The 26,918-nt window shown below is 38.6% G+C and overlaps 30 non-coding genes across 30 annotated transcripts; all 30 read left to right on the forward strand.

Moving 5' to 3' along the window:
• The first annotated feature begins 92 nt into the window (after positions 1-92).
• Trnat-cgu (transfer RNA threonine (anticodon CGU)) lies at positions 93-164 on the forward strand. Its single transcript has one exon. It is a non-coding gene; the product is annotated as a tRNA-Thr (tRNA).
• Positions 165-530: 366 nt separating this feature from the next.
• On the forward strand, positions 531-602 carry Trnat-cgu (transfer RNA threonine (anticodon CGU)). The gene has a single exon. It is a non-coding gene; the product is annotated as a tRNA-Thr (tRNA).
• Positions 603-1,841: 1,239 nt separating this feature from the next.
• On the forward strand, positions 1,842-1,913 carry Trnat-cgu (transfer RNA threonine (anticodon CGU)). Its single transcript has one exon. It is a non-coding gene; the product is annotated as a tRNA-Thr (tRNA).
• Positions 1,914-8,250: 6,337 nt separating this feature from the next.
• Positions 8,251-8,322, forward strand: Trnat-cgu (transfer RNA threonine (anticodon CGU)). The gene has a single exon. It is a non-coding gene; the product is annotated as a tRNA-Thr (tRNA).
• Positions 8,323-9,562: 1,240 nt separating this feature from the next.
• On the forward strand, positions 9,563-9,634 carry Trnat-cgu (transfer RNA threonine (anticodon CGU)). The gene has a single exon. It is a non-coding gene; the product is annotated as a tRNA-Thr (tRNA).
• An 803-nt stretch (positions 9,635-10,437) lies between these two features.
• On the forward strand, positions 10,438-10,509 carry Trnat-cgu (transfer RNA threonine (anticodon CGU)). The gene has a single exon. It is a non-coding gene; the product is annotated as a tRNA-Thr (tRNA).
• Positions 10,510-12,184: 1,675 nt separating this feature from the next.
• On the forward strand, positions 12,185-12,256 carry Trnat-cgu (transfer RNA threonine (anticodon CGU)). Its single transcript has one exon. It is a non-coding gene; the product is annotated as a tRNA-Thr (tRNA).
• An 804-nt stretch (positions 12,257-13,060) lies between these two features.
• On the forward strand, positions 13,061-13,132 carry Trnat-cgu (transfer RNA threonine (anticodon CGU)). The gene has a single exon. It is a non-coding gene; the product is annotated as a tRNA-Thr (tRNA).
• A 366-nt stretch (positions 13,133-13,498) lies between these two features.
• On the forward strand, positions 13,499-13,570 carry Trnat-cgu (transfer RNA threonine (anticodon CGU)). The gene has a single exon. It is a non-coding gene; the product is annotated as a tRNA-Thr (tRNA).
• A 366-nt stretch (positions 13,571-13,936) lies between these two features.
• Positions 13,937-14,008, forward strand: Trnat-cgu (transfer RNA threonine (anticodon CGU)). Its single transcript has one exon. It is a non-coding gene; the product is annotated as a tRNA-Thr (tRNA).
• Positions 14,009-15,249: 1,241 nt separating this feature from the next.
• Trnat-cgu (transfer RNA threonine (anticodon CGU)) lies at positions 15,250-15,321 on the forward strand. The gene has a single exon. It is a non-coding gene; the product is annotated as a tRNA-Thr (tRNA).
• A 366-nt stretch (positions 15,322-15,687) lies between these two features.
• Trnat-cgu (transfer RNA threonine (anticodon CGU)) lies at positions 15,688-15,759 on the forward strand. The gene has a single exon. It is a non-coding gene; the product is annotated as a tRNA-Thr (tRNA).
• Positions 15,760-16,563: 804 nt separating this feature from the next.
• Trnat-cgu (transfer RNA threonine (anticodon CGU)) lies at positions 16,564-16,635 on the forward strand. Its single transcript has one exon. It is a non-coding gene; the product is annotated as a tRNA-Thr (tRNA).
• Positions 16,636-17,001: 366 nt separating this feature from the next.
• On the forward strand, positions 17,002-17,073 carry Trnat-cgu (transfer RNA threonine (anticodon CGU)). The gene has a single exon. It is a non-coding gene; the product is annotated as a tRNA-Thr (tRNA).
• A 366-nt stretch (positions 17,074-17,439) lies between these two features.
• Positions 17,440-17,511, forward strand: Trnat-cgu (transfer RNA threonine (anticodon CGU)). The gene has a single exon. It is a non-coding gene; the product is annotated as a tRNA-Thr (tRNA).
• Positions 17,512-18,752: 1,241 nt separating this feature from the next.
• Positions 18,753-18,824, forward strand: Trnat-cgu (transfer RNA threonine (anticodon CGU)). Its single transcript has one exon. It is a non-coding gene; the product is annotated as a tRNA-Thr (tRNA).
• Positions 18,825-19,190: 366 nt separating this feature from the next.
• On the forward strand, positions 19,191-19,262 carry Trnat-cgu (transfer RNA threonine (anticodon CGU)). The gene has a single exon. It is a non-coding gene; the product is annotated as a tRNA-Thr (tRNA).
• Positions 19,263-19,627: 365 nt separating this feature from the next.
• Trnat-cgu (transfer RNA threonine (anticodon CGU)) lies at positions 19,628-19,699 on the forward strand. Its single transcript has one exon. It is a non-coding gene; the product is annotated as a tRNA-Thr (tRNA).
• Positions 19,700-20,501: 802 nt separating this feature from the next.
• On the forward strand, positions 20,502-20,573 carry Trnat-cgu (transfer RNA threonine (anticodon CGU)). The gene has a single exon. It is a non-coding gene; the product is annotated as a tRNA-Thr (tRNA).
• An 803-nt stretch (positions 20,574-21,376) lies between these two features.
• On the forward strand, positions 21,377-21,448 carry Trnat-cgu (transfer RNA threonine (anticodon CGU)). Its single transcript has one exon. It is a non-coding gene; the product is annotated as a tRNA-Thr (tRNA).
• A 366-nt stretch (positions 21,449-21,814) lies between these two features.
• Trnat-cgu (transfer RNA threonine (anticodon CGU)) lies at positions 21,815-21,886 on the forward strand. The gene has a single exon. It is a non-coding gene; the product is annotated as a tRNA-Thr (tRNA).
• Positions 21,887-22,689: 803 nt separating this feature from the next.
• On the forward strand, positions 22,690-22,761 carry Trnak-cuu (transfer RNA lysine (anticodon CUU)). The gene has a single exon. It is a non-coding gene; the product is annotated as a tRNA-Lys (tRNA).
• A 366-nt stretch (positions 22,762-23,127) lies between these two features.
• Positions 23,128-23,199, forward strand: Trnat-cgu (transfer RNA threonine (anticodon CGU)). The gene has a single exon. It is a non-coding gene; the product is annotated as a tRNA-Thr (tRNA).
• Positions 23,200-24,001: 802 nt separating this feature from the next.
• Trnak-cuu (transfer RNA lysine (anticodon CUU)) lies at positions 24,002-24,073 on the forward strand. Its single transcript has one exon. It is a non-coding gene; the product is annotated as a tRNA-Lys (tRNA).
• Positions 24,074-24,439: 366 nt separating this feature from the next.
• Trnat-cgu (transfer RNA threonine (anticodon CGU)) lies at positions 24,440-24,511 on the forward strand. The gene has a single exon. It is a non-coding gene; the product is annotated as a tRNA-Thr (tRNA).
• A 365-nt stretch (positions 24,512-24,876) lies between these two features.
• Positions 24,877-24,948, forward strand: Trnat-cgu (transfer RNA threonine (anticodon CGU)). The gene has a single exon. It is a non-coding gene; the product is annotated as a tRNA-Thr (tRNA).
• A 365-nt stretch (positions 24,949-25,313) lies between these two features.
• Positions 25,314-25,385, forward strand: Trnat-cgu (transfer RNA threonine (anticodon CGU)). Its single transcript has one exon. It is a non-coding gene; the product is annotated as a tRNA-Thr (tRNA).
• Positions 25,386-25,751: 366 nt separating this feature from the next.
• On the forward strand, positions 25,752-25,823 carry Trnat-cgu (transfer RNA threonine (anticodon CGU)). Its single transcript has one exon. It is a non-coding gene; the product is annotated as a tRNA-Thr (tRNA).
• Positions 25,824-26,187: 364 nt separating this feature from the next.
• Trnat-cgu (transfer RNA threonine (anticodon CGU)) lies at positions 26,188-26,259 on the forward strand. Its single transcript has one exon. It is a non-coding gene; the product is annotated as a tRNA-Thr (tRNA).
• A 366-nt stretch (positions 26,260-26,625) lies between these two features.
• Positions 26,626-26,697, forward strand: Trnak-cuu (transfer RNA lysine (anticodon CUU)). The gene has a single exon. It is a non-coding gene; the product is annotated as a tRNA-Lys (tRNA).
• Positions 26,698-26,918: the final 221 nt, after the last annotated feature.

The raw sequence follows: 26,918 nt of genomic DNA on the forward strand, positions 1-26,918 counted from the left end.
AAAAGCTTAGCGAGTTCATTGTTAACTTGTGAGTGCTTGCATTAAATGTTAATAATGATGCGGATGGAGAATATACCAAAGGTTAATAAACAGGCGCAGTGGCCAAGTGGTAAGGCGTCGGTCTCGTAAACCGAATATCACGAGTTCGAACCTCGTCTGTGCCTATGTTATATGGATGCGTTTGCCGGAGTGTTCCAGACATAACGTGAAGATATGCCTTAGAAAAGAGATAAGACAAGGGATTGGATGAAGTTTCTGGCGTATTGTCCTCGAAGTCAAAGGAAAGAAACAGGACTGAATCGTGAATACAGTTGAGAAGATTTAAGCATAAAATGCACAAAGTTATAAAACGTTTTATACAAGAAAGCCTGAAATTCCTGTAGATCAAAGAACAAAGCAACGTGTAAGATACTTTGTACTATTAAGTTTGAACGTAAAGTAGGCTTAGAGAGTTCACTATTAACTTGTGAGTGCTTGCATAAAAGGTTAAAAATGACGCGGATGGAAAATATACCAAAGGATGCAAAACAGGCGCAGTGGCCAAGTGGTAAGGCGTCGGTCTCGTAAACCGAAGATCACGAGTTCGAGCCTCGTCTGTGCCTAAGATATATGGTGGCGTTTGCCGGAGTTTTCCGGACATAACGTGCAGATATGACTTAGAAGTGAAAGAAGTGAAGAATTGGATGAAACATCAGGGGTATGGTCCTCCAAGTCAAAGGAAATAAACAGGACTGAATCGGCAATGGTGTTGAGAAGATTTGAGCATAAAATGCACAAAGTTATAAAACGTTTTATACAAGAAAGCCGAAATTCCTGTAGATCAAAAAACACAGCAACGTGTAAGATACTTTGCACTATTAAATTTGAACGTAAAGTAGGTTTAGCGCGTTCACTATTAACTTTTGAGTACTTGCATAAAAAGTTAAAAATGCTGCGAATGGAAAATAGTAAAAAGGATACGAAACAGGTCCAGGGGCCAAGTGGTAAGGCGTCTGTTTCGTAAACTGATGATCAAGACTTCGAACCTCGTCTGTGCCTAAACTACATGGATGCTTTTGGTGGAGTGTTCTGGACATAACGTGAAGATATGCCTTAGAAAAGAGATAAGACAAGGGATTGGATGAAGTTTCTGGCGTATTGTCCTCGAAGTCAAAGGAAAGAAACAGGACTGAATCAGGAAAGGAGTTGGGAAGATTTAAGCATAAATTTCACAAAGTTATAAAACGTGTTATACAGGAAAGCCCGAAATTCTTGTAGATCGAAAAACATGGCAACGTGTAAGATAGTTTGCGCTATTTAGTTTGAACGTGACCTAGGCTTAGCGAGCTCACTGTTAACTATTGTGGGCTTGCATAATATTTTAATAATGATGCACATGGAAAATATACCAAAGGTTGCAAAACAGGTGCAGTGGCGAAGTGGTAAGGCGTCGGTCTCGTAAACCATAGATCACGAGTTCGAACCTTATCTGTGCCTAAATTATGTGGACGACTTTTGCGGAGATTTCCTGACAAAGTGTGCAGATATGCCTTAGAAGAGAAATAAGGCAAGGGATTGGATGAAATTTCAGGGGTATGGTTCTATAAGTCAAAGGAAGTAAACAGGACTGAATCGGCAATGGGGTTGAGAAGATTTAAGCATAAAATGCACCAAGTTATAAAACGTCTTATACAAGAAAGCCCGAAATCCCTGCAGATAAAAAACACAGCAACGTGTAAAATACTTTGCACTATTTAGTTTGAACGTGACCTAGGCTTAGCGAGTTCACTATTAATTTTTGAGTGCTTGCATAAAAAGTTATTAATGATGCGGATGGAAAATGTACCAAAGGATACAAATCAGGCGCAGTGGCCAAGTGGAAAGGCGTCGGTCTCGTAAACCGAAGATCATGAGTTCGAACCTCGTCTGTGCCTAAAATACGTGGCGACTTTTGCGGAGATTTCCTGACAAAGTGTGCAGATATTCCTTAGAAGAGAAATAAGGCAAGAGATTGGATGAAATTTCAGGAGCATGTTCCTTCAAGTCAAAGGCAGTAAACAGAACGGAATCGGCAATGGGGTTGAGAAGATTTAAGCATAAAATGCACAAAGTTATAAAACGTTTTATACAAGAAAGCCCGAAATTCCTGTAGATAAAAAAACACAGCAACGTGTAAGATACTTTGCACTATTTAGTTTGAACGTGACCTAGGCTTAGCGAGTTCACTATTAACTTTTGAGTACTTGCATAAAAAGTTAAAAATGATGCGGATGGAAAATTTACCAAAGGATGCAAATCAGGCGCAGTGGCCAAGTGGTAAGGCGTCGGTCTCGTAAACCATAGATCACGAGTTCGAACCTCATCTGTGCCTAAATTATGTGGACGACTTTGGCGGAGATTTCCTGAGAAAGTGGGCAGATATGCCTTAGAAGAGAAATAAGGCAAGGGATTGGATGAAATTTCAGGGGTATGGTTCTATAAGTCAAAGGAAATAAACAGGACTGAATCGGCAATGGGGTTGAGAAAATTTAGGCATAAAATGTACAAAGTTATAAAACGTTTTATACAAGAAAGCCCGAAATTCCTGTAGATGAAAAAACACAGCAACGTGTAAGATACTTTGCACTATTAAATTTGAACGTAAAGTAGGTTTAGCGCTTTCACTATTAACTTTTGAGTACTTGCATAAAAAGTTAAAAATGCTGCGAATGGAAAATAGTGCAAAGGATACAAAACAGGTTCAGGGGCCAAGTGGTAAGGCGTCTGTTTCGTAAACTGATGATCAAGACTTCGAACCTCGTCTGTGCCTAAACTATATGGATGCTTTTGGCGGAGTGTTCTGGACATAACGTGAAGATATGCGTTAGAAGAGAGATAAGACAAGGGTTTGGATGAAGTTTCTAATAATAATAATAATAATAATAATAATAATAATAATAATAATAATAATAATAAAAATAATAATAATAATAATAATAATAATAATAATAATAATAATAATAATAATAATAATAATAATAATAATAATAATAATAATAATAATAATAATAATAATAATAATAATAATAATAATAATAATAATAATAATAATAATAATAATAATAATAATAATAATAATAATAATAATAATAATAATAATAATAATAATAATAATAATAATAATAATAATAATAATAATAATAATAATAATAATAATAATAATAATAATAATAATAATAATAATAATAATAATAATAATAATAATAATAATAATAATAATAATAATAATAATAATAATAATAATAATAATAATAATAATAATAATAATAATAATAATAATAATAATAATAATAATAATAATAATAATAATAATAATAATAATAATAATAAATATTTAAAGTGGCTAGCCCAGAAAATCACAAAAACCTATAGTTAGTGGATTGTTTCCACTGGGGGCCACTAGAACAAAAAAGAAACAAAAAATGATAAACCTTAGACTGCCTCAGCTCAATCAAACATAGTAACATTTATAATCTGTGAAAATTGAAAAGAAAAAGAATAAAAAACAAAAGTTAAAAAATTAAAAAGTGATCTCCATTAGAATTTGCCAAATACATTAGAGATGGAAGTCTTAAACGAAAGCAGACTTCCATCACAGGTCACTTGGTCTGGAAGATTATTCCACACTTTTGCAGCTCTAAATGGGAAGGCTTTTTTGCCAAATTCCGTGTTGACCAAGGGAAGTGTAAACCTGTTTTTTGAAGCTCCTCTTGTTTGATGATTATGACAGTTTTTTGTCAAAAGGAATTTTGAGCGCATGTAATCAGGAGCAATGTGATTCATGGCTTTGAAAACTAATATGGCATCGTTTTTGATGAGTAAATTATTCATTGAATATTCCCTCTCTTTCCCAAGAAAGGTACGGACACATTTTAATCGTTTTTCTAGTTTTCCCAATCTACCTTGGGTGGCACAAGCCCATGCCGAGGAGCAGTAGTTGAAATATGGCATGACAAGTGCATTAATTAAAAGGTTTTTTGTGTGAGGTGTTAAACAGGATGCAATGGTTCTAATTTTAGAATATTTAATTAGTATTTTTCTATTTATGTCATTAATGTGCTTTTCCCATTTTATTTTTTGATCAAATGTTACCCCAAGATATTTAAATTTTTCGCTCCTCTTCAAAGGAATACCCATACAGTTGATAGTTTTGTTCTCAACTTTTTTTAACTGGCTGTGGTTGCCGAAAAAGATTGTTTTAGTTTTGTCCGTATTAATAGTCATTTTGTTATTATTTAGCCAGAGGTCGACTTGCGAAAGTTCTAACTCGACCTGGGAGACAAGGGTATCCAAGTTTTTATGAGACGAAATAATTATTGTATCATCCGCATATAGATGGTGGTAGTTTGAATTGATGACAGATTTTAAGTCATCAATATACAAAAGAAAGAGCAGGGGCCCCAACACAGATCCCTGCGGCACCCCAAAAGCGTTTTCATGAAGCAGATCTGATCCTGTGTCGTTTACAAGAGTCAGCTGCATTCGGTCCGTTAAGTAGGACTCGAACCAGTCAAAGGCAGCATCTCTGATGCCAAAACACCATAGTTTTTTTAACCAAATTTTATGATCAACAGTGTCAAAAGCTTTTTTAAGGTCAATGAGCACAGCACAAACAAAGTTATGTTGGTCGAGCTCAGTAAGAATAAAATCAGAGACATCGACTACTGCAGTTTCTGTGGAAAAGAGTTTTCGAAATCCGGACTGTCTGTCATTCAGGAAGTTGTGCTCAAAAATAAAATGAGACATTTGCTCATGCACTAACTTTTCAAAAATTTTCATAGGAATTGGCAAAATGGAGATAGGCCGATAATTAGTAGGATCTGTTTTATTGCCACTTTTAAAAATAGGCGAGACCCTTTTAGTCTTTCAACATTTAGGTACATAACCAGTAAATAAAGATTTGTTGAAAATACCTAAAACTGACGAACCTGCTTTTAGCAGTCGTGAACCAATTCCGTCCAAGCCTGTAGCTTTATTAAGTTTTAGTGATCTAATTATTTTTTCGACACTTTTGGTCTCAATACGAGCCCACCGAAAATCGTGTCCGCTAACAGGTGGATTAACATTAGTAGTGTCAGAAGAAAATGTAGAGGCTAGTTTGGCACCAACACTGACAAAAAATGAATTGAATGTGTTGGAAATTTCTTTTGGGTGAGAAGTTTCTGTACCATCGTTTTGGACTACTCGTTTTATCGAGGTAGTATTGCCTGACTTATCAGGAACCAGTTTTTTTAGGGTTTTCCAAAGTTGTTTTAGCCGTTTTTGAAAGTCCTGCAAAACGTCATTATAGTACTCGTTTTTGAGTCGATTTTTGAGACCTATTACCTGGTTCCTTTTTTGTTTGAAAGCTTCCCAGTCTATGATGGATTTTGTTTTTGATGCTTTCCGTTTCAAGAAGTCTCTTTCTTTGATGGCTATTATTAATTCATCAGTGACCCATGCCTCAAAACGGCCAGAAAATCTATGTGTTTTGAAAGGGGCATGTTTGTCAGCCACTGTTTTAACATTTTATTCAGTTTCTCACATGCTTTATCAAGGTCATCATAATTATTAAAATATGACCAGCCTAAATTCCTGAGGTCCTTCAGAAAAGCCTCTTCACTGAAGTTCTTGTAGCTACGAACCTTGCATGTTTTAGGTTCAAATTTTGGCCTTTTGAATTTTCTGATCACATAAACTAAATTGTGATCACTGATGCCTAAATCCATGACACCAGTTTTAGAAATACAAGAACTGTTAGAAAGTATCAAGTCTATAAGAGTGCTACTATTTTCAGTAACACGAGTTGGCTCCGTATTATGTTGTTTTAGGAAAAGAGTGGAGCATAATTCCTTTATTTTGGAGGAAAGAGCATATTTTAAAAGCATGTTACAGTTTAAATCTCCCAAGATAAAAACTTCTTTTTCTTTTGGGAGCTTGTTAAGACACTGTTTAAAATGAGTACACAGGTTTTCGGTACTCTGCAAATCACTACCTCCAGGTGGCCTGTAAACCCCACACACGTAAATAGGTTTAGTTTTTTTCAGGCACACTTTCACCCATAGTGATTCAACATTTTCGAAGTAAAGGTGTTTCAAAAGGTGGCTATCCAAGTTTTCATTAACAAAAATTAGAACACCCCCACCTCGTCTATTCCGATCATTCCTATAACAAACATAGCCATCAATTTTAACGTCATTGTCAGTGATGGTGTCATCAATTTTGGTTTCACAGATGGAGAATACATAAAGTTTTGTTTGATGTAGCAGAAGTTTAACATAGTCTAGTTTGGATGACAGACCATTAATGTTGAGATGGGCCATTTTTAAGCCCTTCCCATTTCTGATTGCCTCAAAATCAAAGTTTTCATCAATAGTAATATTGATGTTGTCCGGAATTTCGTCACCAAATGACTCCTCATTAGCAAAGGGCAAATTACGAGAAAGACACGGACTGCAAACGAAAAACAGTTTATCTTCAGGAGTCTTCATAAATTGTTGAAATTTTTTATGAGAAATACGCTCACATTTTTTATGAGCCCATAATCCACACTTGTCACAAGAAAGTGCTTTGTGTGTTTTTGCCACAGGTTTAAAGCATGAAGAACAGGGATACTTAACAGGACCTGGGTTGAGGCAGATGTCCCCTGACAAGAGGATTAAATTTCTGGCGTATTGTCCTCGAAGTCAAAGGAAAGAAACAGGACTGAATCGGGAAAGGAGTTGGGAAGATTTAAGCATAAATTGCACAAAGTTATAAAACGTTTTGTACAGAAAAGCCCGAAATTCTTGTAGATCGAACAACATGGCAACGTGTAAGATAGTTTGCGCTATTTAGTTTAAATGTGACCTAGGCTTAGCGAGCTCACTGTTAACTATTGTGGGCTTGCATAATATTTTAATAATGATGCACATGGAAAATATACCAAAGGTTGCAAAACAGGCGCAGTGGCCAAGTGGTAAGGCGTCGCTCTCGTAAACCGAAGATCACCAGTTCGATCCTCGTCTGTGCCCATATTATGTTGACGAGGTTTGCGGAGATTTCCTGACAAAGTGTGCAGATATGCCTTAGAAGAGAAGTAAGACAAGGGATTGGATGAAATTTCAGGGGTATGGTCCTCCAAGTCAAAGGAAATAAACAGGACTGAATCGGCAATGGGGTTAAGAAGATTTGGGCATAAAATGCACAAAGTTATAAAACGTTTTACACAACAAATCCCGAAATTCATGTAGATCAAAAAATTCAGCAACGTGTAAGATACTTTGCACTATTAAATTTCAACGTAAAGTAGGTTTAGCGCTTTCATTATTAACTTTTGAGTACTTGCATAAAAAGTTAAAAATGCTGCGAATGGAAAATAGCACAAAGGATAAAAAACAGGTCCAGGGGCCAAGTGGTAAGGCGTCTGTTTCGTAAACTGATGATCAAGACTTCGAACCTCGTCTGTGCTTAAACAATATGGATGCTTTTGGCGGAGTGTTCTAGACATAACGTGAAGATATGCCTTAGAAGAAAGATAAGACAAGGGATTGGATGAAGTTTCTGGCGTATTATCGTCGAAGTCAAAGGAAAGAAACAGGACTGATTCGGGAAAGGAGTTGGGGAGATTTAAGCATAAAATGCACAAAGTTATAAAACGTTTTATACAAGAAAGCCGAAATTCCTGAAGATCAAAAAACACAGCAACGTGTAAGATACTTTGCACTATTTAGTTTGAACGTGACCTAGGCTTAGCGAGTTCACTATTAATTTTTGAGTGCTTGCATAAAAAGTTAATAATGATGCGGATGGAAAATTTACTAAAGGATGCAAATCAGGCGCAGTGGCCAAGTGGTAAGGCGTCGGTCTCGTAAACCATAGATCACGAGAACGAAACTCATCTGTGCCTAAATTATGTGGACGACTTTTGCGGAGATTTCCTGACAAAGTGTGCAGATATGCCTTAGAAGAGAAATAAGACAAGGGATTGGATGGAATTTCAGAGGTATGGTCCTCCAAGTCAATGGAAGTAAACAGGACGGAATCGGCAATGGGGTTGAGAAGATTTAAGCATAAAATGCACGAAGTTATAAAACGTCTTATACAAGAAAGCCCGAAATCCCTGCAGATAAAAAACACAGCAACGTGTAAAATACTTTGCACTATCTAGTTTGAACGTGACCTAGGCTTAGCGAGTTCACTATTAATTTTTGAGTGCTTGCATAAAAAGTTAATAATGATGCGGATGGAAAATGTACCAAAGGATACAAATCAGGCGCAGTGGCCAAGTGGAAAGGCGTCGGTCTCGTAAACCGAAGATCATGAGTTCGAACCTCGTCTGTGCCTAAAATACGTGGACGACTTTTGCGGAGATTTCCTGACAAAGTGTGCAGATATGCCTAAGAAGAGAAATAAGACAAGGGATTGGATGGAATTTCACGGGTATGGTCCTCCAAGTCAAAGGAAGTAAACGGGACTGAATCAGCAATGGGGTTGAGAAGATTTAAGCATAAAATGCACGAAGTTATAAAACGTCTTATACAAGAAAGCCCGAAATACCTGCAGATCAAAAACACAGCAACGTGTAAAATACTTTGCACTATTTAATTTGAACGTGACCTAGGCTTAGCGAGTTCACTATTAACTTTTGAGTGCTTGCATAAAAAGTTAATAATGATGCGGATGGAAAATTTACCAAAGGATGCAAATCAGGCGCAGTGGCCAAGTGGTAAGGCGTCGGTCTCGTAAACCATAGATCACGAGTTCGAACGTCATCTGTGCCTAAATTATGTGGACGACTTTTGCGGAGATTTCCTGACAAAGTGTGCAGATATGCCTTAGAAGAGAAATAAGGCAAGGGATTGGATGAAGTTTCAGGGGTATGGTTCTATAAGTCAAAGGAAATAAACAGGACTGAATCGGCAATGGGGTTGAGAAGATTTAGGCATAAAATGCACAAAGTTATAAAACGTTTTATACAAGAAAGCCCGAAATTCCTGTAGATAAAAAAATACAGCAACGTGTAAGATACTTTGCACTATTAAATTTGAACGTAAAGTAGGTTTAGCGCTTTCACTATTAACTTTTGAGTAGTTGCATAAAAAGTTAAAAATGCTGCGAATGGAAAATAGTACAAAGGATACAAAACAGGTCCAGGGGCCAAGTGGTAAGGCGTCTGTTTCGTAAACTGATGATCAAGACTTCGAACCTCGTCTGTGCCCATGCTATATGGGTGCGTTTGCCGGAGTTTTCCAGACATAACGTGGAGATATGACTTAGAAGTGAAAGAAATCAAGAAATTGGATGAAGCACCTGGCGTAGTGTTCTCCAAATCAAAGGAAATGAACAGGACTAAATTGGCAATGGACTGAGGAACATCTAAGCATAAATTAAGCAAAGTTATAAACCTTTTATACAGGAAACTCCAAAATTCCTATATATCGAATAACACAGCCACAAGTAAGTTACTTTACACCGTTAAATTTGAGCATGACAAAAGCTTAGCGAGTTCATTGTTAACTTGTGAGTGCTTGCATTAAATGTTAATAATGATGCGGATGGAGAATATACCAAAGGTTAATAAACAGGCGCAGTGGCCAAGTGGTAAGGCGTCGGTCTCGTAAACCGAAGATCACGAGTTTGAACCCCGTCTGTGCCTAAATTATATGGATGCGTTTGCCGGAGTGTTCCAGACATAACATGCAGATATGCCTTAGAATTGAAGGAAGTCAAGAAATTGGATGAAATTTCTGGCGTATGGTGCTCGAAGTCAAAAGAAACAAACAGGACGCAATCGGGAATGGATTTCAGAGGATTTTAGTATAAATTGCACAAAGTCATAAAAAGTTTTATACAGGAAAGCCCAAAATTCTTGTAGATCGAACAACACGGCAACGTGTAAAATACTTTGCACTATTTAGTTTGAACGTGACCTAGGCTTAGCGAGTTCACTATTAACATTTGAGTGCTTGCATAAAAATCAATAGTGATGCGGATGGAAAAGGTACCAATGGATGCAAAACAGGCGCAGTGGCCAAGTGGTAAGTCGTCGGTATCGTAAACCGAAAAACACGAATTCGAACCTCGTCTTTGCCTAAATTATGTGGACGAGTTTTGCGTATATTTTCTGACAAAGTGTGCAGATATGCCTTAGAAGAGAAATAAGGCAAGGGATTGGATGAAATTTCAGGGGCATGGTCCTCCAAGTCAAAGGAAGTAAACAGGACTGAATCGGCAATGGGGTTGAGAAGATTTAAGCAAAAAATGCACAAAGTTATCAAACGTTTTATACAAGAAAGCCGAAATTCCTGTAGATCAAAAAACACAGCAACGTGTAAGATACTTTGCGCCATTAAATTTGAACGTAAAGTAGGGTTAGCGAGTACACTATTAACTTTTGAGTACTTGCATAAAAAATTTAAAAATGATGCGGATGGAAAATATACCAAAGGATGCAAAACAGGCGCAGTGGCCAAGTAGTAAGGCGTCGGTCTCGTAAACCGAAGATCACGAGTTCGAACCTCGTCTGAGCCTAAATTATGTGGACGAGTTTTCCGTATATTTCCTGACAAAGTGTGCAGATATGCCTTCGAAGAGAAATAAAGCAAGGGATTGGATGAACTTTCAGGGGCATGGTCCTCCAAGTCAAAGGAAGTAAACAGGACTGAATCGGCAATGGGGTTGGGAAGATTTAAGCATAAAATGCACAAAGTTATAAAACGTTTTATACAAGAAAGTCGAAATTCCTGTAGATCAAAAAACACAGCAACTTGTAAGATACTTTGCACTATTTAGTTTGAACGTGACCTAGGCTTAGCGAGTTCACTATTAACTTTTGAGTGCTTGCATAAAAAGTTAATAATGATGCGCATGGAAAATGTACCAATGGAAGCAAATCAGGCGTAGTGGCCAGTGGTAAGGCGTCGGTCTCGTAAACCGAAGATCACGAGTTCGAACCTCATCTGTGCTTAAATTATGTGGACGACTTTTGCGGAGATTTCCTGACAAAGTGTGCAGATATGCCTTAGAAGAGAAATAAGGCAAGGGATTGGATGAAATTTCAGGGGCATGGTCCTCCAAGTTAAGGGAAGAAAACAGGACTGAATCGGCAATGGGGTTTAGAAGATTTAAGCATAAATTGCACAAAGTTATGAACCTTATATACAGGAAACTCCAAAATTCCTATATATCGAATAACACAGCAACGGGTAAGTTACTTTACACTGTTAAATTTGATCGTGACAAAAGCTTCCGAGTTCATTGTTAAATTGTGAGTGCTTGCATAAAATGTTAATAATGATGCGGATGGAGAATATACCAAAGGTTACTAAACAGTGGCAGTATCCAAGTGGTAAGGCGTCGGTCTTGTAAACCGAAGATCACGAGTTCGAACCTCGCCTGCGCCTAAATTATGTGGACGAGTTTTGCGTATATTTCCTGACAAAGTGTGCTGATATGCCTTAGAAGAGAAAAATGTCAAGGGATTGGATGAATCTTCAGGGGTATGGTCCTCCAAGTCAAAGGAAATAAACATGATTAAATCGGCAATGGGTTTGAGAAGATTTAATCATAAAATTCACAAAGTTATAAAACGTTTTATGCAAGAAAGCCCGAAATTCCTTTAGATCAAAAAACACAGCAATGTGTAAGATACCTTGCACTATTAAATATGAACGTAAAGTAGGCTTGCCAGTTCACTATTAACTTTTGAGTACTTGCATAAAAAGTTAAAAATGCTGCGAATGTAAAGTGTACCAAAGGTTACTAAACATGCGCAGTGGCCAAGTGGTAAGGCGTCGGTTTCGTAAACCGAAGATCAAGACTTCGAAACTTGTTTGTGCCTAAACTATATGGATGCTTTTGGCGGAGTGTTCTAGACATGACCTGCAGATATGCCTTAGGAAGGAAATAAGACAAGGGATTGGATGAATTTTACGGCGTATTGTCCTCGAAGTCAAAGGAAAGAAGCAGGACTGAATCGGGAGAGGAGTTGAGAAGATTTAAGCATAAATTGCACAAAGTTATAAAAAGTTTTATGCAGGAAAGCCCGAAATTCTTGTAGATCGAACAACACGGCAACGTGTAAGATACTTTGCGCTATTTAGTTTGAACGTGACCTAGGCTTAGCGAGTTTACTACTAACTTTTGAGTGCTTGCATAGAAAGTTAATAATGATGCGGATGGAAAATATGCCGAAGGTTATTAAACAGGCGCAGTGGCCAAGTGGTAAGGTGTGGGTCTCGTAAACCGAAGATCACGAGTTTGAACCTCGTCTGTGCCTAAACTATATGGATGCGTTTGCCGGGGCATTCCAAACATAACATGCAGATATGCCTTAGAATTGAAAGAAGTAAGGAAATTGGATGAAATTTCTGGCGTATTGTCCTCGATGTCAAAGGAAATAAACAGGACTGAATCGGGAATGCAGTTGAGAAGATTTAAGCATAAATTGATAAAATTTGTAAAAAGTTTTATGCAGGAAAGCCCGAAATTCTTGTAGATCGAACAACACAGCAACGTGTAAGTTACTTTGCACCGTTAAATTTGATTGTGACAAAGGCTTAGCGAGTTCAGTATTACCTTGTGAGTGCTTGCATAAAATTTTAATAGCGATGCGGATGGAAAATGTACCAAAGGTTACTAAACAGGCGCAGTGGCCAAGTGGTAAGGCGTCGGTTTTGTAAACCGAAGATCAAGACTTCCAACCTCGTCTGTGCCTATACTATATGGATGCTTTTTGCGGAAATTGCTGGACATAACGTGCACATACGCCCTAGAAGAGAAATAAGACAAGGGATTTGATGAAATTTCCGGCGTATTGTCGACAAAGTCAAAGGAAAGAAACAGGACTGAATCGGGAAAGGAGTTGAGAAGATTTAAGCATAAATTACACAAAGTTATAAAAAGATTTATGCAGGAAAGCCCGAAATTCTTGTAGATCGAACAACACGGAACCGTGTAAGATACTTTGCGCTATTTAGTTTGAACGTGACCTAGGCTTAGCGAGTTTACTACTAACTTTTGAGTGCTTGCATAGAAAGTTAATAATGATGCGGATGGAAAATATACCGAAGGTTATTAAACAGGCGCAGTGGCCAAGTGGTAAGGTGTGGGTCTCGTAAACCGAAGATCACGAGTTCGAACCTCGTCTGTGCCTAAATTATGTGGACGACTTTTGCGGAGATTTCCTGACAAAGTGTGCAGATATGCCTTAGAAGAGAAATAAGACAAAGGATTGGAGGAAACTTCAGGAGTATGGTCCTCCAAGTCAAACGAAATAAACAGGACTGAATCGGCAATGGGATTGAAAAGATTTAACCATAAAATGCACAAAGTTATAAAATGTTTTATAAAAGAAAGCCCGAAATTCCTGTTGATCAACTAACGCAGCAACGTGTAAGATACTTTGCACCGTTAAATTTGATCCTGACAAAGACTTAGCCAGTTCAGTATTACCTTGTGAGTGCTTGCATAAAGTTTTAAAAATGATGCGGATGGAAAATATACCAAAAGTTACTAAACAGGCCTAGTGGCCAAGTGGTAAGGCGTCGGTCTCGTAAACCGAAAATCACGAGTTCGAACCTCGTCGGCGCCTAAATTATGTGGACGACTTTTGCGGAGATTTCCTGACAAAGTTTGCAGATATGCCTTAGAAGAGAAATAAGACAAAGGATTGGAGGAAACTTCAGGAGTATGGTCCTCCAAGTCAAACGAAATAAACAGGACTGAATCGGCAATGGGATTGAGAAGATTTAACCATAAAATGCACAAAGTTATAAAATGTTTTATAAAAGAAAGCCCGAAATTCCTGTTGATCAACTAACCCAGCAACGTGTAAGATACTTTGCACCGTTAAATTTGATCCTGACAAAGACTTAGCCAGTTCAGTATTACCTTGTGAGTGCTTGCATAAAGTTTTAAAAATGATGCGGATGGAAAATATACCAAAAGTTACTAAACAGGCCCAGTGGCCAAGTGGTAAGGCGTCGGTCTCGTAAACCGAAGATCACGAGTTTGAACCTCGTCTGTGCCTAAACTATATGGATGCGTTTGCCGGGGCATTCCAAACATAACATGCAGATATGCCTTAGAATTGAAAGAAGTAAGGAAATTGGATGAAATTTCTGGCGTATTGTCCTCGATGTCAAAGGAAATAAACAGGACTGAATCGGGAATGCAGTTGAGAAGATTTAAGCATAAATTGATAAAAGTTTTAAAAAGTTTTATGCAGGAAAGCCCGAAATTCTTGTAGATCGAACAACACAGCAACGTGTAAGTTACTTTGCACCGTTAAATTTCATTGTGACAAAGGCTTAGCGAGTTCAGTATTACCTTGTGAGTGCTTGCATAAAATTTTAATAGCGATGCGGATGGAAAATGTACCAAAGGTTACTAAACAGGCGCAGTGGCCAAGTGGTAAGGCGTCGGTTTTGTAAACCGAAGATCAAGACTTCAAACCTCGTCTGCGCCTATACTATATGGATGCTTTTGCGGAATTTGCTGGACATAACGTGCACATACGCCCTAGAAGAGAAATAAGACAAGGGATTTGATGAATTTTCCGGCGTATTGTCGACAAAGTCAAAAGGAAAGAAACAGGACTGAATCGGGAAAGGAGTTGACAAGATTTAAGCATAAATTGGACAAAGTTATAAAAAGTTTTATACAGGAAAGCCCGAAATTATTGTAGATGGAGCAACACGGCAACGTGTAAGATACTTTGCGCTATTTAGTTTGAACGTGACCTAGGCTTAGCGAGTTCACTATTAACTTTTGAGTGCTTGTATAAAAAGTTAATAATGATGAGGATGGAAAATATACCAAAGGATGCACAACAGGCGCAGTGGCCAAAATGTAAGTCGTCGGTCTCGTAAACCAAAGATCACGAGTTCGATCTTCGTCTGTGCCTAAGTTATATGGGTGCGTTTGCCGGAGTTTTCCAGACATAACGTGCAGATATGACTTGGAAGTGAAAGAAATCAAGAAATTGGATGAAGCACCTGGCGTATTGTTCTCCAAATCAAAGGAAATGAACAGGACTAAATTGGCAATGGACTGGGGAAAATCTAAGCATAAATTGCACAAAGTTATAAACCTTTTATACAGGAAACTCCAAGATTCCTATATATCGAATAACACAGCCACAGGTAAGTTACTTTACACCGTTAAATTTGATCATGACAAAATCTTAGCGAGTTTATTGTTAACTTGTGAGTGCTTGCATAAAATGTTAATAATGATGCAGATGGAGAATATACCAAAGGTTACTAAACAGGCGCAGTGGCCAAGTGGTAAGGCGTCGGTCTCGTAAACCGAAGATCACGAGTTCGAACCTCGTCTGTGCCTATGTTATATGGATGCGTTTGCCGAAATGTTCGAAATATAACACGCAGATATGCCTTAGAATTGAAAGAAGTCAAGAAATTGGATGAATTTTCTGGCGTATTGTCCTCGAAGTCAAAGGAAATAAACAGGACTAAATCGTGAATACAGTTGAGAAGATTTAAGCATAAAATGCACAAAGTTATAAAACGTTTTATACAAGAAAGCCCGAAATTCCTGTAGATCAAAAAACACAGCAACGTGTAAGATAATTTGCACTATTAAGTTTGAACGTAAAATAGGCTTAGCGAGTTCACTATTAACTTGTGAGTGCTTGCATAAAAAGTTAAAAATGACGCGGATGGAAAATATACCAAAGGATGCAAAACAGGCGCAGTGGCCAAGTGGCAAGGCGTCGGTCTCGTAAACCGAAGATCACGAGTTCGAACCTCGTCTGTGCCTAAGGTATATGGATGCGTTTGCCGGGGCATTCCAAACATAACATGCAGATATGCCTTAGAATTGAAAGAAGTAAGGAAATTGGATGAAATTTCTGGCGTATTGTCCTCGATGTCAAAGGAAATAAACAGGACTGAATCGGGAATGCAGTTGAGAAGATTTAAGCATAAATTGATAAAATTTGTAAAAAGTTTTATGCAGGAAAGCCCGAAATTCTTGTAGATCGAACAACACAGCAACGTGTAAGTTACTTTGCACCGTTATATTTGATTGTGACAAAGGCTTAGCGAGTTCAGTATTACCTTGTGAGTGCTTGCATAAAATTTTAATAGCGATGCGGATGGAAAATGTACCAAAGGTTACTAAACAGGCGCAGTGGCCAAGTGGTAAGGCGTCGGTTTTGTAAACCGAAGATCAAGACTTCCAACCTCGTCTGTGCCTATACTATATGGATGCTTTTTGCGGAAATTGCTGGACATAACGTGCACATACGCCCTAGAAGAGAAATAAGACAAGGGATTTAATGAATTTTCCGGCGTATTGTCGACAAAGTCAAAGGAAAGAAACAGGACTGAATCGGGAAAGGAGTTGAGAAGATTTAAGCATAAATTACACAAAGTTATAAAAAGTTTTATGCAGGAAAGCCCGAAATTCTTGTAGATCGAACAACACGGCAACGTGTAAGATACTTTGCGCTATTTAGTTTGAACGTGACCTAGGCTTAGCGAGTTTACTACTAACTTTTGAGTGCTTGCATAGAAAGTTAATAATGATGCGGATGGAAAATATACCGAAGGTTATTAAACAGGCGCAGTGGCCAAGTGGTAAGGTGTGGGTCTCGTAAACCGAAGATCACGAGTTCGAACCTCGTCTGTGCCTAAATTATGTGGACGACTTTTGCGGAGATTTCCTGACAAAGTGTGCAGATATGCCTTAGAAGAGAAATAAGACAAAGGATTGGAGGAAACTTCAGGAGTATGGTCCTCCAAGTCAAACGAAATAAACAGGACTGAAACGGCAATGGGATTGAAAAGATTTAACCATAAAATGCACAAAGTTATAAAATGTTTTATAAAAGAAAGCCCGAAATTCCTGTTGATCAACTAACCCAGCAACGTGTAAGATACTTTGCACCGTTAAATTTGATCCTGACAAAGACTTAGCCAGTTCAGTATTACCTTGTGAGTGCTTGCATAAAGTTTTAAAAATGATGCGGATGGAAAATATACCAAAAGTTACTAAACAGGCCTAGTGGCCAAGTGGTAAGGCGTCGGTCTCGTAAACCGAAAATCACGAGTTCGAACCTCGTCGGCGCCTAAATTATGTGGACGACTTTTGCGGAGATTTCCTGACAAAGTTTGCAGATATGCCTTAGAAGAGAAATAAGACAAAGGATTGGAGGAAACTTCAGGAGTATGGTCCTCCAAGTCAAACGAAATAAACAGGACTGAATCGGCAATGGGATTGAGAAGATTTAACCATAAAATGCACAAAGTTATAAAATGTTTTATAAAAGAAAGCCCGAAATTCCTGTTGATCAACTAACCCAGCAACGTGTAAGATACTTTGCACCGTTAAATTTGATCCTGACAAAGACTTAGCCAGTTCAGTATTACCTTGTGAGTGCTTGCATAAAGTTTTAAAAATGATGCGGATGGAAAATATACCAAAAGTTACTAAACAGGCCCAGTGGCCAAGTGGTAAGGCGTCGGTCTCGTAAACCGAAGATCACGAGTTTGAACCTCGTCTGTGCCTAAACTATATGGATGCGTTTGCCGGGGCATTCCAAACATAACCTGCAGATATGCCTTAGAATTGAAAGAAGTAAGGAAATTGGATGAAATTTCTGGCGTATTGTCCTCGATGTCAAAGGAAATAAACAGGACTGAATCGGGAATGCAGTTGAGAAGATTTAAGCATAAATTGATAAAAGTTTTAAAAAGTTTTATGCAGGAAAGCCCGAAATTCTTGTAGATCGAACAACACAGCAACGTGTAAGTTACTTTGCACCGTTAAATTTGATTGTGACAAAGGCTTAGCGAGTTCAGTATTACCTTGTGAGTGCTTGCATAAAATTTTAATAGCGATGCGGATGGAAAATGTACCAAAGGTTACTAAACAGGCGCAGTGGCCAAGTGGTAAGGCGTCGGTTTTGTAAACCGAAGATCAAGACTTCAAACCTCGTCTGCGCCTATACTATATGGATGCTTTTGCGGAATTTGCTGGACATAACGTGCACATACGCCCTAGAAGAGAAATAAGACAAGGGATTTGATGAATTTTCCGGCGTATTGTCGACAAAGTCAAAAGGAAAGAAACAGGACTGAATCGGGAAAGGAGTTGACAAGATTTAAGCATAAATTGGACAAAGTTATAAAAAGTTTTATACAGGAAAGCCCGAAATTATTGTAGATGGAGCAACACGGCAACGTGTAAGATACTTTGCGCTATTTAGTTTGAACGTGACCTAGGCTTAGCGAGTTCACTATTAACTTTTGAGTGCTTGTATAAAAAGTTAATAATGATGAGGATGGAAAATATACCAAAGGATGCACAACAGGCGCAGTGGCAAAAATGTAAGTCGTCGGTCTCGTAAACCAAAGATCACGAGTTCGATCTTCGTCTGTGCCTAAGTTATATGGGTGCGTTTGCCGGAGTTTTCCAGACATAACGTGCAGATATGACTTGGAAGTGAAAGAAATCAAGAAATTGGATGAAGCACCTGGCGTATTGTTCTCCAAATCAAAGGAAATGAACAGGACTAAATTGGCAATGGACTGGGGAAAATCTAAGCATAAATTGCACAAAGTTATAAACCTTTTATACAGGAAACTCCAAGATTCCTATATATCGAATAACACAGCCACAGGTAAGTTACTTTACACCGTTAAATTTGATCATGACAAAATCTTAGCGAGTTTATTGTTAACTTGTGAGTGCTTGCATAAAATGTTAATAATGATGCAGATGGAGAATATACCAAAGGTTACTAAACAGGCGCAGTGGCCAAGTGGTAAGGCGTCGGTCTCGTAAACCGAAGATCACGAGTTCGAACCTCGTCTGTGCCTATGTTATATGGATGCGTTTGCCGCAATGTTCGAAATATAACACGCAGATATGCCTTAGAATTGAAAGAAGTCAAGAAATTGGATGAATTTTCTGGCGTATTGTCCTCGAAGTCAAAGGAAATAAACAGGACTGAATCGTGAATACAGTTGAGAAGATTTAAGCATAAAATGCACAAAGTTATAAAACGTTTTATACAAGAAAGCCCGAAATTCCTGTAGATCAAAAAACACAGCAACGTGTAAGATACTTTGCACTATTAAGTTTGAACGTAAAATAGGCTTAGCGAGTTCACTATTAACTTGTGAGTGCTTGCATAAAAAGTTAAAAATGACGCGGATGGAAAATATACCAAAGGATGCAAAACAGGCGCAGTGGCCAAGTGGTAAGGCGTCGGTCTCGTAAACCGAAGATCACGAGTTCGAACCTCGTCTGTGCCTAAGGTATATGGGGGCGTTTGCCGGAGTTTTCCAGACATAACGTGCAGATATGACTTAGAAGTGAAAGAAGTGAAGAATTGGATGAAACACCAGGGGTATGTTCCTCCAAGTCAAAGGAAATAAACAGGACTGATTCGTGAATACAGTTGAGAAGATTTAAGTATAAAATGCACAAAGTTATAAAACGTTTTATACAAGAAAGCCCGAAATTCCTGTAGATCAAAAAACACAGCAACGTGTAAGACACTTTGCACTATTAAGTTTGAACGTAAAGTACGCTTAGCTAGTTCACTATTAACTTGTGAGTGCTTGCATAAAAAGTTAAAAATGACGCGGATGGAAAATATACCAAGGGATGCAAAACAGGCGCAGTGGCCAAGTGGTAAGGCGTCGGTCTCGTAAACCGAAGATCACGAGTTCGAGCATCGTCTGCGCCTAAGATATATGGGGCCGTTTGCCGGAGTTATCCAGACATAACGTGCAGATATAACTTAGAAGTGAAAGAAGTGAAGAATTGGATGAAACACCAGGGGTATGGTCCTCCAAGTCAAAGGAAATAAACAGGACTGAATCGGCAATGGTGTTGAGAAGTTTTGAGCATAAAATGCACAAAGTTATAAAACGTTTTATTCAAGAAAGCCGAAATTCCTGTAGATCAAAAAACACAGCAACGTGTAAGATACTTTGCACTATTAAATTTGAACGTAAAGTAGGTCTAGCGCGTTCACTATTAACTTTTGAGTACTTGCATAAAAAGTTAAAAATGCTGCGAATGGAAAATAGTACAAAGGATACGAAACAGGTCCTGGGGCCAAGTGGTAATGCGTCTGTTTCATAAACTGATGATCAAGACTTCGAACCTCGTCTGTGCCTAAACTATATGGATGCTTTTGGTGGATTGTTCTGGAGATAACGTGAAGATATGCCTTAGAAAAGAGATAAGACAAGGGATATGATGAAGTTTCTGGCGTGTTGTCCTCGAAGTCAAAAGAAAGAAACAGGACTGAATCGGGAAAGGAGTTGGGAAGATCTAAGCATAAATTGCACAAAGTTATAAAACGTTTTATACAGGAAAGTCCGAAATTCTTGTAGATCAAACAACATCGCAACGTGTAAGATAGTTTGCGCTATTTTGTTTGAACGTGACCTAGACATAGCGAGCTCACTGTTAACTATTGTGGGCTTGCATAATATTTTAATAATGATGCACATGGAAAATATACCAAAGGTTTCAAAACAGGCGCAGTGGCCAAGTGGTAAAGCGTCGCTCTCGTAAACCGAAGATCGCGAGTTCGATCCTCGTCTGTGCCTATATTATGTGGACGAGGTTTGCGGAGATTTCCTGACAAAGTGTGCAGATATGCCTTAGAAGAGATGTAACACAAGGGATTGGATGAAACACCAGGGGTATGGTCCTCCAAGTCAAAGGAAATAAACAGGACTGAATCGGCAATGGTGTTGAGAAGTTTTGAGCATAAAATGCACAAAGTTATAAAACGTTTTATTCAAGAAAGCCGAAATTCCTGTAGATCAAAAAACACAGCAACGTGTAAGATACTTTGCACTATTAAATTTGAACGTAAAGTAGGTTTAGCGCGTTCACTATTAACTTTTGAGTACTTGCATAAAAAGTTAAAAATGCTGCGAATGGAAAATAGTACAAAGGATACGAAACAGGTCCTGGGGCCAAGTGGTAATGCGTCTGTTTCATAAACTGATGATCAAGACTTCGAACCTCGTCTGTGCCTAAACTATATGGATGCTTTTGGTGGATTGTTCTGGAGATAACGTGAAGATATGCCTTAGAAAAGAGATAAGACAAGGGATATGATGAAGTTTCTGGCGTGTTGTCCTCGAAGTCAAAAGAAAGAAACAGGACTGAATCGGGAAAGGAGTTGGGAAGATTTAAGCATAAATTGCACAAAGTTATAAAACGTTTTATACAGGAAAGCCCGAAATTCTTGTAGATCAAACAACATCGCAACGTGTAAGATAGTTTGCGCTATTTTGTTTGAACGTGACCTAGACATAGCGAGCTCACTGTTAACTATTGTGGGCTTGCATAATATTTTAATAATGATGCACATGGAAAATATACCAAAGGTTGCAAAACAGGCGCAGTGGCCAAGTGGTAAAGCGTCGCTCTCGTAAACCGAAGATCGCGAGTTCGATCCTCGTCTGTGCCTATATTATGTGGACGAGGTTTGCGGAGATTTCCTGACAAAGTGTGCAGATATGCCTTAGAAGAGATGTAACACAAGGGATTGGATGAAATTTCAGGGGTATGGTCCTCCAAGTCAAAGGAAATAAACAGGACTGAATCGGCAATGGGGTTGAGAAGATTTAGGCATAAAATGCACAAAGTTATAAAACGTTTTACACAACAAATCCCGAAATTCATGTAGATCAAAAAATACAGCAACGTGTAAGATACTTTGCGCCATTAAATTTGAACGTAAAGTAGGGTTAGCGAGTTCACTATTAACTTTTGAGTGCTTGCATAAAAAGTTAATAATGATGCGGATGGAAAATGTACCAAAGGATACAAATCAGGCGCAGTGGCCAAGTGGTAAGGCGTTGGTCTCGTAAACCGAAGATCACGAGTTCGATCCTCGTCTGTACCTAAGATATATGGGCGCGTTTGCCGGAGTTTTCCAGACATAATGTGCAGATATGACTTAGAAGTGAAAGAAGTGAAGAAATTGAATGAAATTTCAGGGGCATGGTCCTCCAAGTCAAAAGAAGTAAACAGGACGGAATCGGCAATGGGGTTGAGAAGATTTAAGCAAAAAATGCACAAAGTTAGAAAACGTTTTATACAAGAAAGCCCGAAATTCCTGTAGATCAAAAAACACAGCAACGTGTAAGATACTTTGCACTATTAAGTTTGATCGTAAAGTAGGCTTAGCGAGTTCACTATAAACTTTTGAGTGCTTGCATAAAAAGTTAAAAATGCTGCGAATGGAAAATATTACAAAGGATACAAAACAGGTCCAGGGGCCAAGTGGTAATGCGTCTGTTTCGTAAACCGATGATCAAGACTTCGAACCTCGTCTGTGCCTAAACTATATGGATGCTTTTGGCGGAGTTTTCTGGACATAACGTGAATATATGCGTTAGAAGAGAGATAAGACAAGGGATTGGATGAAGTTTCTAGCGTATTGTCCTCGAAGTCAAAGGAAAGAAACAGGACTGAATCGGGAAAGGAGTTGGGAAGATTTAAGCATAAATTGCACAAAGTTATAAAAAGTTTTATACTGGAAAGCCCGAAATTCTTATAGATCGAACAACATGACAACGTGTAAGATAGTTTGCGCTATTTAGTTTAAACGTGACCTAGGCTTAGCGAGCTCACTGGTAACTATTGAGGGCTTCATAATATTTTAATAATGATGCACATGGAAAATACACCAAAGGTTGCAAAACAGGCGCAGTGGCCAAGTGGTAAGGCGTCGGTCTCTTAAACCGAAGATCACGAGTTCGATCCTCGTCTGTGCCTAAATTATGTGGACGAGGTTTGCGGAGATTTCCTGACAAAGTGTGCAGATATGCCTTAGAAGAGAAGTAAGACAAGGGATTGGATGAAATTTCAGGGGTATGGTCCTCCAAGTCAAAGGAAATAAACAGGACTGAATCGGCAATGGGGTTGAGAAGTTTTAGGCATAAAATGCACAAAGTTATAAAACGTTTAATACAAGAAAGCCCGAAATTCCTGTAGTTTAAAAAACACAGCAACGTGTAAGATACTTTGCACTATTTAGTTTGAACGTGACCTAGGCTTAGCGAGTTCACTATTAACTTTTGAGTACCTGTATGAAAAGTTAAAAATGATGCGGATGGAAAATATACCAAAGGATGCAAAACAGGCGCAGTGGCCAAGTGGTAAGGCGTCGGTCTCGTAAACCGAAGATCACGAGTTCGAACCTCGCCTGTGCTTAAATAATGTGGACAAGTTTTGCGTATATTTCCGGACAAAGTGTGCAGATATGCCTTAGAAGAGAAATGAGGCAAGGGATTGGATGAAATTTTAGGGGCATGGTCCTCCAAGTCAAAGGAAGTAAACAGGACTGAATCGGCAATGGGGTTGAGAAGATTTAAGCATAAAATGCACAAAGTTATAAAACGTTTTATACAAGAAAGCCGAAATTCCTGTAGATCAAAAAACACAGCAACGTGTAAGATACTTTGCGCCATTAAATTTGAACGTAAAGTAGGGTTAGCGAGTTCACTATTAACTTTTGAGTGCTTGCATAAAAAGTTAATAATGCTGCGAATGGAAAATATTACAAAGGATACAAAACAGGTCCAGGGGCCAAGTGGTAATGCGTCTGTTTCGTAAACCGATGATCAAGACTTCGAACCTCGTCTGTGCCTAAACTATATGGATGCTTTTGGCGGAGTTTTCTGGACATAACGTGAATATATGCGTTAGAAGAGAGATAAGACAAGGGATTGGATGAAGTTTCTAGCGTATTGTCCTCGAAGTCAAAGGAAAGAAACAGGACTGAATCGGGAAAGGAGTTGGGAAGATTTAAGCATAAATTGCACAAAGTTATAAAAAGTTTTATACTGGAAAGCCCGAAATTCTTATAGATCGAACAACATGACAACGTGTAAGATAGTTTGCGCTATTTAGTTTAAACGTGACCTAGGCTTAGCGAGCTCACTGGTAACTATTGAGGGCTTCATAATATTTTAATAATGATGAACATGGAAAATACACCAAAGGTTGCAAAACAGGCGCAGTGGCCAAGTGGTAAGGCGTCGGTCTCTTAAACCGAAGATCACGAGTTCGATCCTCGTCTGTGCCTAAATTATGTGGACGAGGTTTGCGGAGATTTCCTGACAAAGTGTGCAGATATGCCTTAGAAGAGAAGTAAGACAAGGGATTGGATGAAATTTCAGGGGTATGGTCCTCCAAGTCAAAGGAAATAAACAGGACTGAATCGGCAATGGGGTTGAGAAGTTTTAGGCATAAAATGCACAAAGTTATAAAACGTTTAATACAAGAAAGCCCGAAATTCCTGTAGTTTAAAAAACACAGCAACGTGTAAGATACTTTGCACTATTTAGTTTGAACGTGACCTAGGCTTAGCGAGTTCACTATTAACTTTTGAGTACCTGTATGAAAAGTTAAAAATGATGCGGATGGAAAATATACCAAAGGATGCAAAACAGGCGCAGTGGCCAAGTGGTAAGGCGTCGGTCTCGTATACCGAAGATCACGAGTTCGAACCTCGCCTGTGCTTAAATAATGTGGACAAGTTTTGCGTATATTTCCGGACAAAGTGTGCAGATATGCCTTAGAAGAGAAATGAGGCAAGGGATTGGATGAAATTTTAGGGGCATGGTCCTCCAAGTCAAAGGAAGTAAACAGGACTGAATCGGCAATGGGGTTGAGAAGATTTAAGCATAAAATGCACAAAGTTATAAAACGTTTTATACAAGAAAGCCGAAATTCCTGTAGATCAAAAAACACAGCAACGTGTAAGATACTTTGCGCCATTAAATTTGAACGTAAAGTAGGGTTAGCGAGTTCACTATTAACTTTTGAGTGCTTGCATAAAAAGTTAATAATGATGCGGATGGAAATTGTACCAAAGGATGCAAATCAGGCGCAGTGGCCAAGTGGTAAGGCGTCGGTCTCGTAAACCGAAGATCACGAGTTCGAACCTCATCTGTGTCTAAATTATGTGGACGACTTTTGCGGAGATTTCCTGACAAAGTGTGCAGATATGCCTTAGAAGAGAAATAAGGCAAGGGATTGGATGAAATTTCAGGGGCATGGTCCTCCAAGTCAAAGGAAATAAACAGGACTGAATCGGCAATGAGGTTGAGAAGATTTAAGCATAAAATGCACAAAGTTATAAAACGTTTTATACAAGAAAGCCGAAATTCCTGTAGATCAAAAAACACAGCAACGTGTAAGATACTTTGCGCCATTAAATTTGAACGTAAAGTAGGGTTAGCGAGTTCACTATTAACTTTTGAGTGCTTGCATAAAAAGTTAATAATGATGCGGATGGAAATTGTACCAAAGGATGCAAATCAGGCGCAGTGGCCAAGTGGTAAGGCGTCGGTCTCGTAAACCGAAGATCACGAGTTCGAACCTCATCTGTGCCTAAATTATGTGGACGACTTTTGCAGAGATTTCCTGAAAAAGTGTGCAGATATGCCTTAGAAGAGAAATAAGGCAAGGGATTGGATGAAATTTCAGGGGCATGGTCCTCCAAGTCAAAGGAAGTAAACAGGACTGAATCGGCAATGGGGTTGAGAAGATTTAAGCATAAAATGCACAAAGTTATAAAACGTTTTATACAAGAAAGCCCAAAATGCCTGTAGATCAAAAAACACAGCAACGTGTAAGATACTTTGCACTATTATATTTTAACGTAAAGTAGGCTTAGCGAGTTCAATATTAACTTTTGACTTCTTGCATAAAAAGTTAAAAATGACGCGGATGAAAAATATACCAAAGGATGCAAAACAGGCGCAGTGGCCAAGTGGTAAGGCGTCGGTTTCGTAAACCGAAGATCACGAGTTCGATCCTCGTCTGTGCCCATGTTATATGGGTGCGTTTGCCGGAGTTTTCCAGACATAACGTGCAGATATGAATTAGAAGTGAAAGAAGTCAAGAAATTGGATGAAGCACCTGGCGTAGTGTTCTCCAAATCAAAGGAAATGAACAGGATTAATTGGCAATTGGGTTGAGAAGATTTATGCATAAAATGCTCAAAGTTATAAAACGTTTTACACAAGAAAGCCCGAAATCCCTATAGATCAAAAACACAGCAACGTGTAAAATACTTTGCACTACTTAGTTTGAACGTGACCTAGGCTTAGCGAGTTCACTATTAACTTTTGAGTGCTTGCATAAAAAGTTAATAATGATGCACATGGAAAATATACCGAAGGATGCAAATCAGGCGCAGTGGCCAAGTGGTAAGGCGTCGGTCTCGTAAACCGAAGATCATGAGTTCGAACCTCGTCTTTGCCTAAAATATGTGGACGACTTTTGCGGAGATTTCCTGACAAAGTGTGCAGATATGCCTTAGAAGAGAAATAAGGCAAGGGATTGGATGAAATTTCAGGGGCATGGTCCTCCAAGTCAAAGGAAGTAAACGGGACGGAATCGGCAATGGGGTTGAGAAGATTTAAGCATAAAATGCACAAAGTTATAGAACGTTTTATACAAGAAAGCCCGAAATTCCTGTAGATCAAAAAACACAGCAACGTGTAAGATACTTTGCACTATTAACTTTGAACGTGACCCAGGCTTAGCGAGTTCATTATTAACTTTCGAGTGCTTGCATAAAACGTTAATAATAATGCGGATGGAAAATTTACCAAAGGATGCAAATCAGGCGCAGTGGCCAAGTGGTAAGGCGTCGGTCTCTTAAACCGAAGATCACGAGTTCGATCCTCGTCTGTGCCTAAATTATGTGGACGAGGTTTGCGGAGATTTCCTGACAAAGTGTGCAGATATGCCTTAGAAGAGAAATAAGGCAAGGGATTGGATGAAATTTCAGGGGCATGGTCCTCCAAGTCAAAGGAAGTAAACAGGACTGAATCGGCAATGGGGTTGAGAAGATTTAAGCATAAAATGCACAAAGTTATAAAACGTTTTATACAAGAAAGCCCAAAATGCCTGTAGAT

The sequence above is a fragment of the Hydractinia symbiolongicarpus genome, chromosome 14 (assembly GCF_029227915.1).
Source record: "Hydractinia symbiolongicarpus strain clone_291-10 chromosome 14, HSymV2.1, whole genome shotgun sequence".
NCBI classification, from domain to species: domain Eukaryota; kingdom Metazoa; phylum Cnidaria; class Hydrozoa; order Anthoathecata; family Hydractiniidae; genus Hydractinia; species Hydractinia symbiolongicarpus.